Source organism: Eptatretus burgeri, chromosome 12 (genome assembly GCF_056783735.1).
Source record: "Eptatretus burgeri isolate ZD-2024b chromosome 12, Ebu_testis_v1, whole genome shotgun sequence".
Taxonomy (NCBI): domain Eukaryota; kingdom Metazoa; phylum Chordata; class Myxini; order Myxiniformes; family Myxinidae; genus Eptatretus; species Eptatretus burgeri.
The window spans coordinates 25,441,955-25,455,681 of NC_140972.1; the positions used below are offsets into that span (position 1 = coordinate 25,441,955).

The following is a 13,727-nucleotide window of genomic DNA, read 5'->3' on the forward strand; positions in this document are numbered from 1 at the left end:
TGGATTTGCAGTGACAGGTGATTCAGAACCGAGGGCACAGTGTGTTGAAAGCAGTGATGTGTTCTCAAACGAATCGCTGAAGCCATCCAAATTGCAGAGACACTTACAAACCAAACACCCTGGGTGTGTTGGAAAACCGAAGCAATACTTCCGAAGGAAATGGGACGGACTTCAAACACAACAGAAATCAATAGCTATGCTCACCACGCTTTCCGAATGCATCATCAAGGCAAGTTACTTGGTGGCATCCCGCAGAGTGTGAAGCAAGAAAGCTTTCACCATTGCAGGGGAGCTAATTCTGCCCCGCGCTATGGATATGAGAGATGTGGCGACTAAGAAAATTCAGACCATCCCGCTGTCGAATGACTGTCTGTCTGTTGAGCAATCGTTGTTATGCGTGATGACATTGAAAGCCAGCTTTTGGAGAGAATAAAAGCAAGCCCATAGTTTGCCATACAGCTGGACGAATCCACTGATGTTGGCAATGCGGCTTTGTTGCTGGTTTTTGTGACATACAGCTGGGACAGTAATTTTAATGAAAAGCCTGATGTTGGCTTAGCGGTTAGGGTGGCTGATTCGGGATCTTAGAGATCATCCTTCTGGGGTCAGCAAAATGAGTACCAGTGTACTGGTAATAGAGACACTGCATCAGCGGCATAGCTGTGTCCCTAACCAATGATGCAACCAGCAGCCATAAAGAGAGAGAGAGAGAGTTTTAATGAAGATTTGCTATGATGCGATGAGCTCCCCACCAGAATGACGGCTGATGAGGGTTTCCGCTGTCTTAATAATTGTTTCATTGAAAAGGGACTCGATTGGGTACTCGTATGTATGGATGGCGCCTCGTCAATGGCAGGTTGACATAGCAGTGTCGTGAAACAGAGGAACCCCGGGATGGCCACCTCTGGATTTTGGACCCATTCTCAGTGGATCCTGCAGCTGAAGACATGACCTTTTCCACTGTGTTGGATACCCAGCTGATGGAACTATCAGCTGACAGCAGCCTGAAACTTTAGCTTACAAAACTTGAACATTGCTTAATTTCGGATCTTGGCTGCAAAGGAATATTCCTCTCTGTCAGAGCGGGCAATCAAGTTCCTGTTGCCTTTCACCACCACATACTTGTGCGAGTCAGGGTTTTCGATTGTGACCGTCACAAAATCAAAGACCAGGAATAAACTGAAAGCAACTTTGAATGCTACTCTGTGAGTCAGCCTTTTGTCCATCCCACCCCGGATTGATCTGATTGTTTCTCAGAAGCAAGCCCAGGCAGCGGTCTGTATTTAAGGCTTAAATGTCTTAAATAACACACCAAATAAAGTTATTATTATTATTATTATTATTACTAGTACGGGCCCGTAGGGGCGGGGCCCATAGGTGCGTGCCAGTATGTGCAGCCCTCTCTCGCCCCCCTTCTCTCGCCCCTCTCTTGCCCCTCTCTCTCGCCCCCTTCTCTCTGCCCCCCCCCCTCTCGCCTCCTCTCTCGCCCCCTTCTCTCGCAGATATTGGTCGACAGATAAATTGCCGTAACTTGGGAACCGCTCGTCCAATTAATATCAAACCGCGAAAAGGCACATCCGCGGGTCCACAGCAATATTCCTGGCAAGTTTCAATCAGATCGGACCGTCAATCATGCAAAAATAAATAAACAAATAAATAAATAAACATTGATTGTGACGTTATTCGTGACGTCATAGCACCATGTCTTGTCATTGGTTGACAGATAAATGGCCATAACTTGGGAACCGCTCGTCCGATTGACATCAAACCTCGAAAAGGCACATCTGCGGGGCCCCGGCAATATTCCTGGCAAGTTTCAATCAGATCGGACTGGCGGTCGTCGAGAAACGGCGGTCGCAGACAAACAAACAGACAGACATACACTCACAGAGATTGTTGGAATTATAGATAGATTATTATTATATTTGGTTCAATCATTGCAGCAGACAGCTACATATAGCTTTCAGTTCAGAGCACCCCGTTTCTTTTAAGTTGTCATCGTCATTAACTCCGCCAGCGAAGGTGAATGAGGTTATGTTTTCACCAATTTTTTTGGTGACGTTGATGTCAGTGTCAGATGGTGACGTCAGTTTTCCTGACGTTGTTCCTGCTCACCAGATTCTCTCAGTGAGGAAGTCTCGTAAGTGGAGGAGGCCATTGGGCCAACCACGTGCCTCGTGGCCACAGCAGGTTGATCAGCATCTCAAGGAGGTGGGGATGGGCCAGGCATCTGCCTGGGGGGTGGCCAGACGGAGGCCCCTGGAGTACCGGTGGAAAGTGGATGCAGCAACGCGCTGCTCCGGTGCATGCTCCCATACCTGACCTGAAGGCGATTTTTTAAGCTGGTGAATCACAGGAACAGCTTGCAGTGTGAATGAGCCATTTGTGTGTCGTACTGACTGTTCTGTATTCTACATTACCATTTGATGATACCAATCATTTCGGCCTACTATTCTGCAAACAAAAATATGGTGGGATCTTTAAAGTGTCCATCAAATTCTGAGATAAAGTTTATGGCATGGTGATGGTGGTGATGGTGGTGATGGTGGTGATGGTGGTGATGGTGGTGATGGATGCTTCATTCCAACCGCATGTAGTTTTTTTTGCACAGCGATCAATCGTTGTCAAAGGTTCAACATGCGATTTCACGATCTTGGCCCACCAATCGTGGCCGCTTTAAACCAATAAAATAAAATTAAATTGTTGGCAAAAAGCAGCACCAATAACTTGTCATGTCAATCTTATAGAAACTGTTCAAAACTTTGCCTGTTGATCTTGACTTGCAAGCTTCCCGTGCCCGCACAGGATAGTGGTGGCAAAAATGCAAATGGCGTCTTCTATCATCGAGCTGGCAAGCTGGCAGCAATTTAAATAGAGCAATTTAAATGCTCTATTGGCAGTGAGGTGCTCTATTTGAAATTGATATATGTAGCTTTGTGATGCCTAGGGTCTGTAATAAAAAAAATTGTATCGGTGTCAAAGCCAGTGACCAATTGCAAATGAATACGAGGATTCACCTTACTTGTTTGAGTAGATTCTATTCAGCGGGGGTCCACACAATAATGGGGTGTGCTGAAAGTGCAGAAATCCGCAAGGCAAATCTGGGTCCATGGTCAGGAAGTTTGTGGTACAGATGCTTCATTGTAAAAAATGCCCTGTGGAGATAAATATCTATCACCATCCTCCATTACAGCTTGATCTCAATTTTCATGAAGACCATTGGCATAATATAATTTCTGCAGGTAGACAAATCTCTTTTTCATTTTACTGTGTTCGTTTTTGTGTTCATATATCCATTTTAGTCGTGAATTGCTTGATAGCACAAGTGAATGCATTTGGTTTAATTGCCACATAGCCTCATGAGAGAGTATTCAGTACAACTGAGTCCAAATAATGTTATGCAGTCAAAGCTATTGGCACGACTACACAAAAACAGGTCTACGGATAGGAATAGGTAGCAGTCAATTTCGCAGGAATAGTCAACATAGCCCCCTATTAGAATTTCTGGATTTTATTTGGCAGGTATCGGAATTGCTGAGAGTTTACTGCAGCAACGACTGCTTGCTCTGTCGTGGCAATAAGAATATGTATTTACAAAGACAACATCTGTTTCTGAACGCAAATTATTTTCATGACAAACTTGTATTTTGGGTTCACTGACTTATGGAGCCGGTGGTCTTGTGCTTCTAGTAATTGATTTCAAACTCCAATATGTACTGGTCAGTATTTTGTTGTATTTCATCGCTTTAATTTCCCCATGCATCTCCACATTAGGGCAGTGCAGTGTTTATAAAGTGAGCTCGCACTGTTCCCCTTAGGAGTTGCCTTTGGTAATTTATCAAACGATCTCTCTTATATACACCATTTGGCTGGTGGTTGCATCATTTCTTATGACTTGCAGAACAGCTAAGCTGCCGGTGCAGTTCCTCCATTGGATTACAGCAGGAATTTAAAATGTGGTGTGAGTGCCAACACACACTGATTTGCTGTTTGTTAAAAGAGCAGTGGGCTGTTTGGCACTCACAAGTGAATGCCAGTGGACAGAACAGCCAGCTTAACATCACCTTCAAAGCAGTGTGACCACTCCTCATTTTCATAAATGCCAAGGTGAGCCAATGAAAAAAGCCAAAAATTCACAAGGTTTCGGAAAAGCGATGATAATATAAAACCTATACGCCAAGAAAACCTATAGAAAACCAAGACGCCAAGGTGAACAATGAATAGCCAAGATCTTGTGAAAAAAGCCAAGGAGTGGTCACACTGCTTCAAAGGACAGCATATTCATTGATCCAGTGTCCTGTCCACAAAGGTATAAGGAATGTGTTGGGATGTGAGCTTACAGTCTGATCAGAATCGAACCGAAATTAAGCAGTTCAAAGGCAAGTCAGGTACCTCCAAGTGAAACACACCTTAAAACTACATCATAGTATCTCGTTGATGAATGCTTTGTTTGCCTTTTCATTACATTGAAATTTGTCTGCCAAGTAACTTTAAATTAGTATTCCATTTTCAAACTATAAGGGCACTTGGTAGAGCGCATGCTTCCACCCTGCAATGCCTGATCCACGCGGACATATCAGGTCCAATACATTTGTGAAATATCATGCTATGTAACGTATTTGGCCCGATCTCTCAATGGTGAAGAATCACTCTGAAAATTAAATAATTCTCATATTCAGATCGGGATTCGGATCTTCACCAAAAGCAAATAAATTCGTCCTTGTCACACACCCAATATGTCCACCAAGTTTCATTCAAATCCATCCACAATTTTTTGAGATATCGTGCTATGTATCGTTTTTGGCCCTATCCTTCAATGGTGAAGAATTACTTTAAAAATTATCGTAGCCAGAACCGGATCTGGATCTTCACCATAATCTAATCAGTTTGTCCTCGTCAAACACTCACCCAACCTGCCCACCAAATTTCATCCAGATCCATCCACAACTTTTTGAGATATCCTGCACATAAACATAGAGACAGACAGAGACAGATAGAGAGACAAACATACAAGAAAAAGACGTCATGCAGAGCATGATACATGCAAAACCCACCCCTCTCTCCAAAGGATGTCATGCATAGATCAAATTGTCCATTTCGTTAAGATTAAAATTCACAATCTTAATCAAAGCTCAGGTCAATTGGATGAAAATTTATTTTTCAGATTGAAATTGATGATTTTAGAAGTTTGACGTTGAGTTGACCTTTAACCTTTTGATCTCAAATAGTTGGTTTCCAAAATCAGTGATGAAAGATGCAATTGCTGCTTAATTTGCAGCTAAATCGGATGAAAATTGGTGCTTTTTCAGGTGAAATTCGATGATTTTAGAAGTTTGACCTTGAGTTGACCTTTGGCTTTTTGATCTCAGCAAGTTGGTTTCCCAATGCAGTGATGTACTATGCAATTGCTATTTAATTTTCAAGTCAATCGGATGAAAATTGACGATTTTTCAGATAAAAATTGATGATTTTAGAAGTTTGACCTTGAGTTGACCTTTAACCTCAAAAATAGTTGTTTTCCCAATCCAGTGATGCAATATGCAAATCTTGTTCAAATTTCCACTAAATCGGATGAAAAATGGCGGTTTTAGAAATGTGACCTCAAGATGACCTTTGACCTCAAAATCAATCGGCTTCTCAGTTGAGACTACCTCTGAAACTTGGTGAAGTTTCATGATGATCGGTTTAGAATTGTGACCTGTAGGTAATAAACAAACAGACAGGCAAACAGACAAAATGGACTGACCAATATACTTGAAAAATCTTTGATATTTCATGTAATGAAAAATCTTTGATATTGCATGTAACAAACGGACAGAGAGGGGTGAAAACATAACCTCCTTCACCTTCGGTGGAGGAGGTAAAGATGGTGGCAAGATTAATGGCCAGTACTGCATGTTTCTTGGAAATGAAAGGGAAGAAATAAACTACTACTTACCACTACAAATCCACTCAAACCACCAAATTTACAGAACTCCTCATTCTCAAATTTACTCGAAGGACTTCAACTACCACTGCAAGGCTACTCAAACCGCAACACGACAAATCTACTTAAACCATCAAATATATTCAAATCTTTGACAAATCTACTCAAACCATTAAATCTACTCAAATCTACAAATATATTCAAATCCAAACAAATCTACTGTTACAAATACAATAAAAAAACCACCATTACAAAACTACTGAAGTCCACAAATCTACTCAAACCACTCAAATCCACAAGTCTACTCAAATCCTCCACAAATCTATGACAAATCTACTCAAATCCACCACAAATCTATGACAAATCTACTCAAATCCACCACAAATCATTGACAAATCCACTCAAACCATTAAATCTACTCAAATCTACAAATATATTCAAATCCACAACAAATCTACTGTTAAAAATACAATCAAAAAGCCACCACTACGAAACTACTGAAGTCCACAAATCTACTCAAACCACTCAAATCCACTACAAATCTATGACAAATCTACTCAAATCCACCACAAATCTACTGTTACAAGTACAATCAAAAAGCTACCACTACGAAACTACTGAAGTCCACAAATCTACTCAAATCCACTACAAATCTATGACAAATCTACTCAAATCCACCACAAATCTACTGTTTCAAATACAATCAAAAAACCACCACTACAAAACTACTGAAGTCCACAAATCTACTCAAACCACTCAAATCCACTACAAATCTACTCAAATCCAGCACAAATCTAAGACAAATCTACGACAAATCCACTCAAACCACAACACGACAAATCGACTGAAACCATCAATATATTCAAATCTTTGACAAATCTACTCAAACCATTAAATCTACTCAAATCTACAAATATATTCAAACCACTACACTACAAATCCACTCCCAATCTCCTCAAACCGCAACATGATAAATCTACTGAAACCATCAAATATTTTCAAATCTTTGACAAATCTACTCAAACCATGAAATCGACTCAAATCTACAAATATATTCAAACCACCACACTACAAATCCACTCCCAATCTCCTCAAACCACTACACTACAAATCCACTCCCAATCTCCTCAAACCACTACACTACAAATCCACTACAAATCGACCACTACAAATCTACTCAAACCACTACACTACAAATCCACTCCCAATCTCCTCAAACCACTACACTACAAATCGACTACAAATCCACTCCCAATCTCCTCAAACCACTACACTACAAATCGACCACAACAAATCTACTCAAACCACTACACTACAAATCCACTCCCAATCTCCTCAAACCACTACACTACAAATCCACTACAAATCTACTCAAACCATCAAATCTACTCAAATGTATTCAAATATATGACAATAAATAAATAAAATCACGACATGATCGGGCACCAATCTACCCAAATATTTTACAGATGTTTCTCAAATCTACTCAAACCATTGCAAATCTGCTCAAACTACTCAAATATATGACAAAATCTAATCAAACCACAACATGATCAGGCACCAATTTCTACTCAAATATTTTTACAGATGTTTCTCAAATCTACTCAAACCACTGCAAATCTACTCAAAGTACTGAAAGTACCACTAAAAATCCACCAAAAAAAAAAAATCTAATCAAACCACAACATGATCGGGCACCAATTTCCACTCAAATATTTTATAGATGTTTCTCAAATCTACTCAAACCACTGCAAATCTACTCAAAGTACTCAAAGTACCACTAAAAATCCACCAAAAAAAAATCTACTCAAACCACAACATGATCGGGCACCAATTTCTACTCAAATATTTTACAGATGTTTCTCAAATCTACTCAAACCACTGCAAATCTACTCAAAGTACTCAAAGTACCACTAAAAATCCACCAAAAAAAATCTACTCAAACCACAACATGATTGGACACCAATTTCTACTCAAATATTTTACAGATGTTTCTCAAATCTACTCAAACCACTGCAAATCTACTCAAAGTACTCAAAGTACCACTAAAAATCCACCAAAAAAAAATCTACTCAAACCACAACATGATCGGGCACCAATTTCTACTCAAATATTTTACAGATGTTTCTCAAATCTACTCAAACCACTGCAAATCTACTCAAAGTACTCAAAGTACCACTAAAAATCCACCAAAAAAAAATCTACTCAAACCACAACATGATTGGACACCAATTTCTACTCAAATATTTTACAGATGTTTCTCAAATCTACTCAAACCACTGCAAATCTACTCAAAGTACTCAAAGTACCACTAAAAATCCACCAAAAAAAAAATCTACTCAAACCACAACATGATTGGACACCAATTTCTACTCAAATATTTTACAGATGTTTCTCAAATCTACTCAAACCACTACAAATGTACTCAAAGTACCAGTAAAAATCCACCAAAAAAAAAAATCTAATCAAACCACAACATGATCGGGCACCAATTTCTACTCAAATATTTTACAGATATTTCTCAAATCTACTCAAACCACTGCAAATTTACTCAAAGTACTCAAAGTACCACTAAAAATCCACCAAAAAAAAAAATCTACTCAAACCACAACATGATCGGACACCAATTTCTACTCAAATATTTTACAGATGTTTCTCAAATCTACTCAAAGTACTCAAAGTACCACTAAAAATCCACCAAAAAAAAAAAATCTACTCAAACCACAACATGATCGGGCACCAATTTCTCGTCAAATATTTTTCCGATGTTTCTCAAATCTACTCAAACCACCGAAGCTTTGGTTAGATTTGAGAAACCAGGTCGGAGAGGTTCAACCTATTCTGCAGACGAGTGTTGCTGCGATTGAAGCAGCCTTGGGGAAAGAATTATGTTGTATCGGGGGGGGGGGGGGGGGGTGCCATTACCTTCACAGAGGTAACAAGGAGGGAGGAGCAAAGAAAAAAAGGAATAGCGGAGGGAGGGGAGCGTACGTATATAGTGGAGGATGGTCGTTTTGGTTCAAAGAAGAAGAAGAATCGTCCATATGCGCGTGTTGAAGGCAGGAGCAGATCGGGAGGCGAGGAGCAGTGGAAGAGGGCGGGGAGAGGCCCAGTGAGGGGTGGGGTTGGGGGGGGGGAAGACGTGGGGCGGGCCAGGCAGCTGCCTCCTGTTTGGAATAGAGAAGGGGAATCAATAGGGCATGGAGCGGTACGTGGTGGGGCTCCCATTTATCATGGCTCCGGCCTGACTCCCATCATTCATCATGCTCAATGGGGCAGCAAATAGGAAAATGACTATTTGTATCAGGCCCATCTGCACCCATCCACTCGGGTCCTTTATTCCCATTAACTGCCGGAGTAAAATACACTCACCTCGCCGCAGCAGGCACGACGAGGCTGCCCGGCATACCCTATACCCTGTCTGCCCGTTCTCTGGTGACTTTCACTTGGATCCCAAAGAGGTTGGGGATGAGGGGGGAAGGGGGGAAAGGGTGGGGGGCGCTGCCTGACGGGTGGCGCTGCCCGCTAACAAGACCCCCGTTCCACTTCGCACCAGCTACGCACTCACCAAATCCCAAAGGAAGGGATCAGAGGGGCGTGGAACCGAGCATTCATGTGGAGGGAGGGGACTTCAGGTTCCCGGAGTTCAACACGACGGTCGACTACCTCGTCTACACTAGACCCAAAGCAAAAAAACGTCCTCGAATATTATACGGTAGCGTTTAAATAAGAAACACCTCATTTTTTTTTTTTTTGTCCAGACACCGCGGTCATTCAACGGGTGGCCGCACAAGGCGAGTGACTGCTCCGAGCAGTTCGGCCCAACGGTCTTCCCTCGATCGTGCAGCAGAGCCCTCATTCCTCGCAACCCTTCATGTCGTTCAACCTTCGACCCTTTTACCGAGTCGCCCTCAACACGCAACCTGCGCCGGTGCCCGCCGCGGCGGGTTCAAGGGCTCAGCCAAACAGCTATGTAAATAGGATAATTATCGTTCCGGTGTAATATTCCATGAAATGTCGGTATTATGGGGGCTCTGATGAGCCTCTTTGCAAATCACCCGCCGGGGCCGTAAGGCTGTCGGAGCTGGCCCGTTACGAAAAGACAAATCGCGGGAGTTTGCGGGGTGGGGGGGCTCGGGAACGCGCAGCGCGGTGCGTGCAGTCACCGCCGGTCCACCGGGACCGCTCGAGCCCCGCGCAGCAGCCAAACTCTCCTATTTCAGATTCATCACATTCATGGAATCTTCACAACCGACTGCACTCAATTTTCTCCCAATTTCCCTATTATGCAAATATGTAAAATATCAAATTTAGGCCTATTAGTTTTTTTCACGGTGCCAAATCCATCCAGTTAAGTCATAATTACAGAAACTGTCCAGTAATTACGTCCACTAATTGGAAATATTTGTGACAGATACAACAAATTCAGTCCTAAATTGCACTTCATTCAACTGGGTGGGACGCGGGATGGAAATCTTATTGGAGTCTAATTTAACGTTAAGTAATGAGTTGTGCGGAGCGCTTGTTATCAAATTTAGACGATCCATACTTTTTAATACAAAGTGATCTAATAAATTAGGGGGCAATCGCGCCATATTTGCCTGATAAGAAGGCAGCGCCCGGTTTTGTGCGGTCGGCTCTCGGAGCGTGGGCACCGTCGCCCCGTCACCTGGGCGAAAGGTGTTGGAGGGTCGTCGTGCCCCGGGAGGAGGTGGGTGAAGAGAGGACGGTGGAGGGGTGTTGGCGGGGGCTGGGGGTGTGGTGTTCGTGTCATCGGTCTGTGCCACGCGTGCCAACACCCCCGTCCGTCACCCCGTCCTCCCACTTCAGCACCACCAGCAGCACGTTATATTCTTGCGCATCTCCTCGAGCGGTGGTACCAGCACGCACCACCCATGACCGCCCATTGAAACACTGAGCGGCACCACGCAGTCACTGATAGATCTTTACGAAGCGCATCCCGACCCGATGTACACCTTGTCCTCCCCGCGGGGATCATGCTTCGATGAACGTCCTAAAAGTCGTTGCGGCTCCATAGATTTACCGTGTCAACGTCACTAATTCCATCGGACGACAAGCCGCATCGCATGAGCGTTATGGTATGAGACACGGAATTATAAACCGCCCGCGGACGCCATCTCGCGCAGACCGTCGTCCCGCACGTGGTGTCCATGCGGCTCGTGCTGCGGAGGCAAGAGAAATACGGTTAGTATGAGCTCGATCGGCCAGGCGTGACTCGGAAGACTGTTTGTCAGAGGGCATGGGTAAATAACGGTGTGTCCTTCCACGCACGATGTCTCTATCTCCGCAGGAAGGACGGCCCGATTATGGCGGTGGCCGCGGTGCACGCTCGGAATTGGAAGGGCGGGAGCGGAGGGAGGGAGAAGATATGCCAAGGTCAGCGTTCATTCTGCATCGACGAGGAAGGCACGTGCACTGTACATTCCCCATACGTGCCTCCGCTGAGGCTCCTTCGGGGAATGCAGCAACTCACTGGCACGGATAGAGTACACCGACTGGCACGTTAAAGGTGTCACCAGAACGACAGGTCTTCCGATTATTTATTGAGTAAATGCCGTTGTATCTCAGGCGGATGGTGTCGACGAGGACCTGACCTTTTTGGGAAACGGTGTGCACAGAACATTTGATTTTTTTTTTTTTTGGAGAAACAGTTAAGCAGACTTGATGGTGCATTGGTTAGAGGGTCCACGATGAGTCTGGCAGGTCGGTGGTCCGAAACATGGCTGAATTATACCAAATACTTTTAAGAATAGTACACGCTGCTTCCTTGCTTGACGTCCCCAATTGAAAAAGGATAGACAACCATATGTTGGCAGCCACAGCACAGGTTCTTATGGGCCAAATAGCCTCCTCCTGCGTTGACATTCCTTTGGATAGAACTCGTGTCATATCAACATACTGTACTGTTCAGCCTGGTGTTGGCTTAAGATCTTAGGGTCTTGAGTACGAGACCTTGTCGACCGTTGAATTACCACCAGATGGGGTTGACTCCGCCTGTCATCCTTCCAAACCCAGGGAAATGAGTACCGGCTTACTGGTAACAGGGGCACTGCATCAGCGGCACAGTCGCACCCCAAGAAAATGATGCAACCAGCAGGCACAGGTTGCACACGACAGCTAGCTAACATACTGTTTGGACTGTACTTATCGGCCTCGCCCGACCTTCATCTAAGAAGTGGCATCTGAAATGAGATGATCTTCACCTGTCTAATACTGTATATACAGCACGCCAACGTATAAAGTCGCTCCGAACACATTGATACGTAAAGGTGTTCCATCGGTTATATACATACCCTCGGTCCATCGTGCCCGTGCGGTTTCCACTCGAAAGCCCATGAAGGTAGTAGCTTCTATTATTAGTAACTGAACATCCACATTCCATTTCATCATTAACTTGCATTTTGCATTTAATCTCTTGGCAGGCAAATTTAGCCACAGTACTGACACACAGCTGGTAGCCTCCTCTGAAATACGTGAGGCGTTCAAGATGTTCTGCCGACATACCAGCAATAGTCCAAGACTCGCCAAGAATTGCAATGAGATGCATCATGGAGTATGGTGGTACTCCATATGTAGGGACGGCACGGCGAAAAAAATGGCCGCCCATTCAAATGTGTACAAAACAATGTGCTTAAAAACGACTATAGAGTGCAGTTGTTGTTTTGTATGCAGTCTGCAGCTGCCAGTTGCATTATTTTCTGGAAGCACAACTGTGCTTGTGATGCAGTGCCCCTGTTACCAGGTTACCAGTTAGCTGGTACTTATTTTGCAAACCCTGGAAGGATGACAGGCTTCGTCAACCCACCCGGTATTATTTCAAGAGCACAACAGGGGCTCAAACTCAAGACCCTAAAATTTTCAGCCAGCCACCTTAACCATAAAGCCAACGTCAGGTTTAATATGAGTGAAGTCATCAGCATTTAAAAGCCATACCTTTCATACATACATGTATGTATGTATGTATGTATGTATGTATGTATGTATATATATATATATATATATATATATATATATATATATAGAGAGAGAGAGAGAGAGAGAGAGAGAGAGAGAGAGAGAGAGAGAGAGAGAGAGAGAGAGAGAGAGAGAGAGAGAGAGAGAGAGAGAGAGAGAGAGAGAGAGAGAGAGAGAGAGAGAGAGAGAGAGAGAGAGAGAGAGAGAGAGAGAGAGAGAGAGAGAGAGAGAGAGAGAGAGAGAGAGAGAGAGAGAGAGAGAGAAAAAGATTGGGACCATACTCTGTGCAGGGCGTTGGTGCTGCTGAAGCAGTCTCCTTGGCTATTGGGCACAATCCTGGATGGGTCACCACTCCGTTACAGCTTACCAGCAACCTGGCACTCATTTTGCCGACCTCGGAAGGATGACAGGCTGAGTTAACCCCACCTGGTATTAATTCAAGAGTGAGCGAAATTTGAACTCAGGACCCTAGGTTCCAAAGCCCACCACCCTAACCACGAAGCCAACACCAGGCATATATGGATGGATATATATATATATATATATATATATATATATATATATATATATATATATATATATATATATATATATATATATATATATATATAAATTAACATATATGGATATACATAAGTATATTAAAATATATATATATATATATATATATATATATATAAATAAATATATAAATATATAGACATATAAATATATAAATGGATATATATATATATATATATATATATATATATATATATATATATAAAAATAAATATAATGTGTGTGTGTGTGTGTCTATACAGAGTTTCAAAAAAATTTGTACTTT

The 13,727-nt window shown here is 42.9% G+C and overlaps 1 long non-coding RNA gene across 1 annotated transcript in view; it reads right to left on the reverse strand.

The window, feature by feature from the left end:
• The window catches only part of LOC147015276 (uncharacterized), a 121,490-nt gene that overhangs the window by 11,873 nt on the left and 95,890 nt on the right, over window positions 1–13,727 (reverse strand). The window contains exon 5 of the long non-coding RNA XR_015050268.1: window positions 3,023–3,155. This is a non-coding gene — a long non-coding RNA (uncharacterized LOC147015276). The remainder of the gene's footprint in view (window positions 1–3,022; window positions 3,156–13,727) is intronic.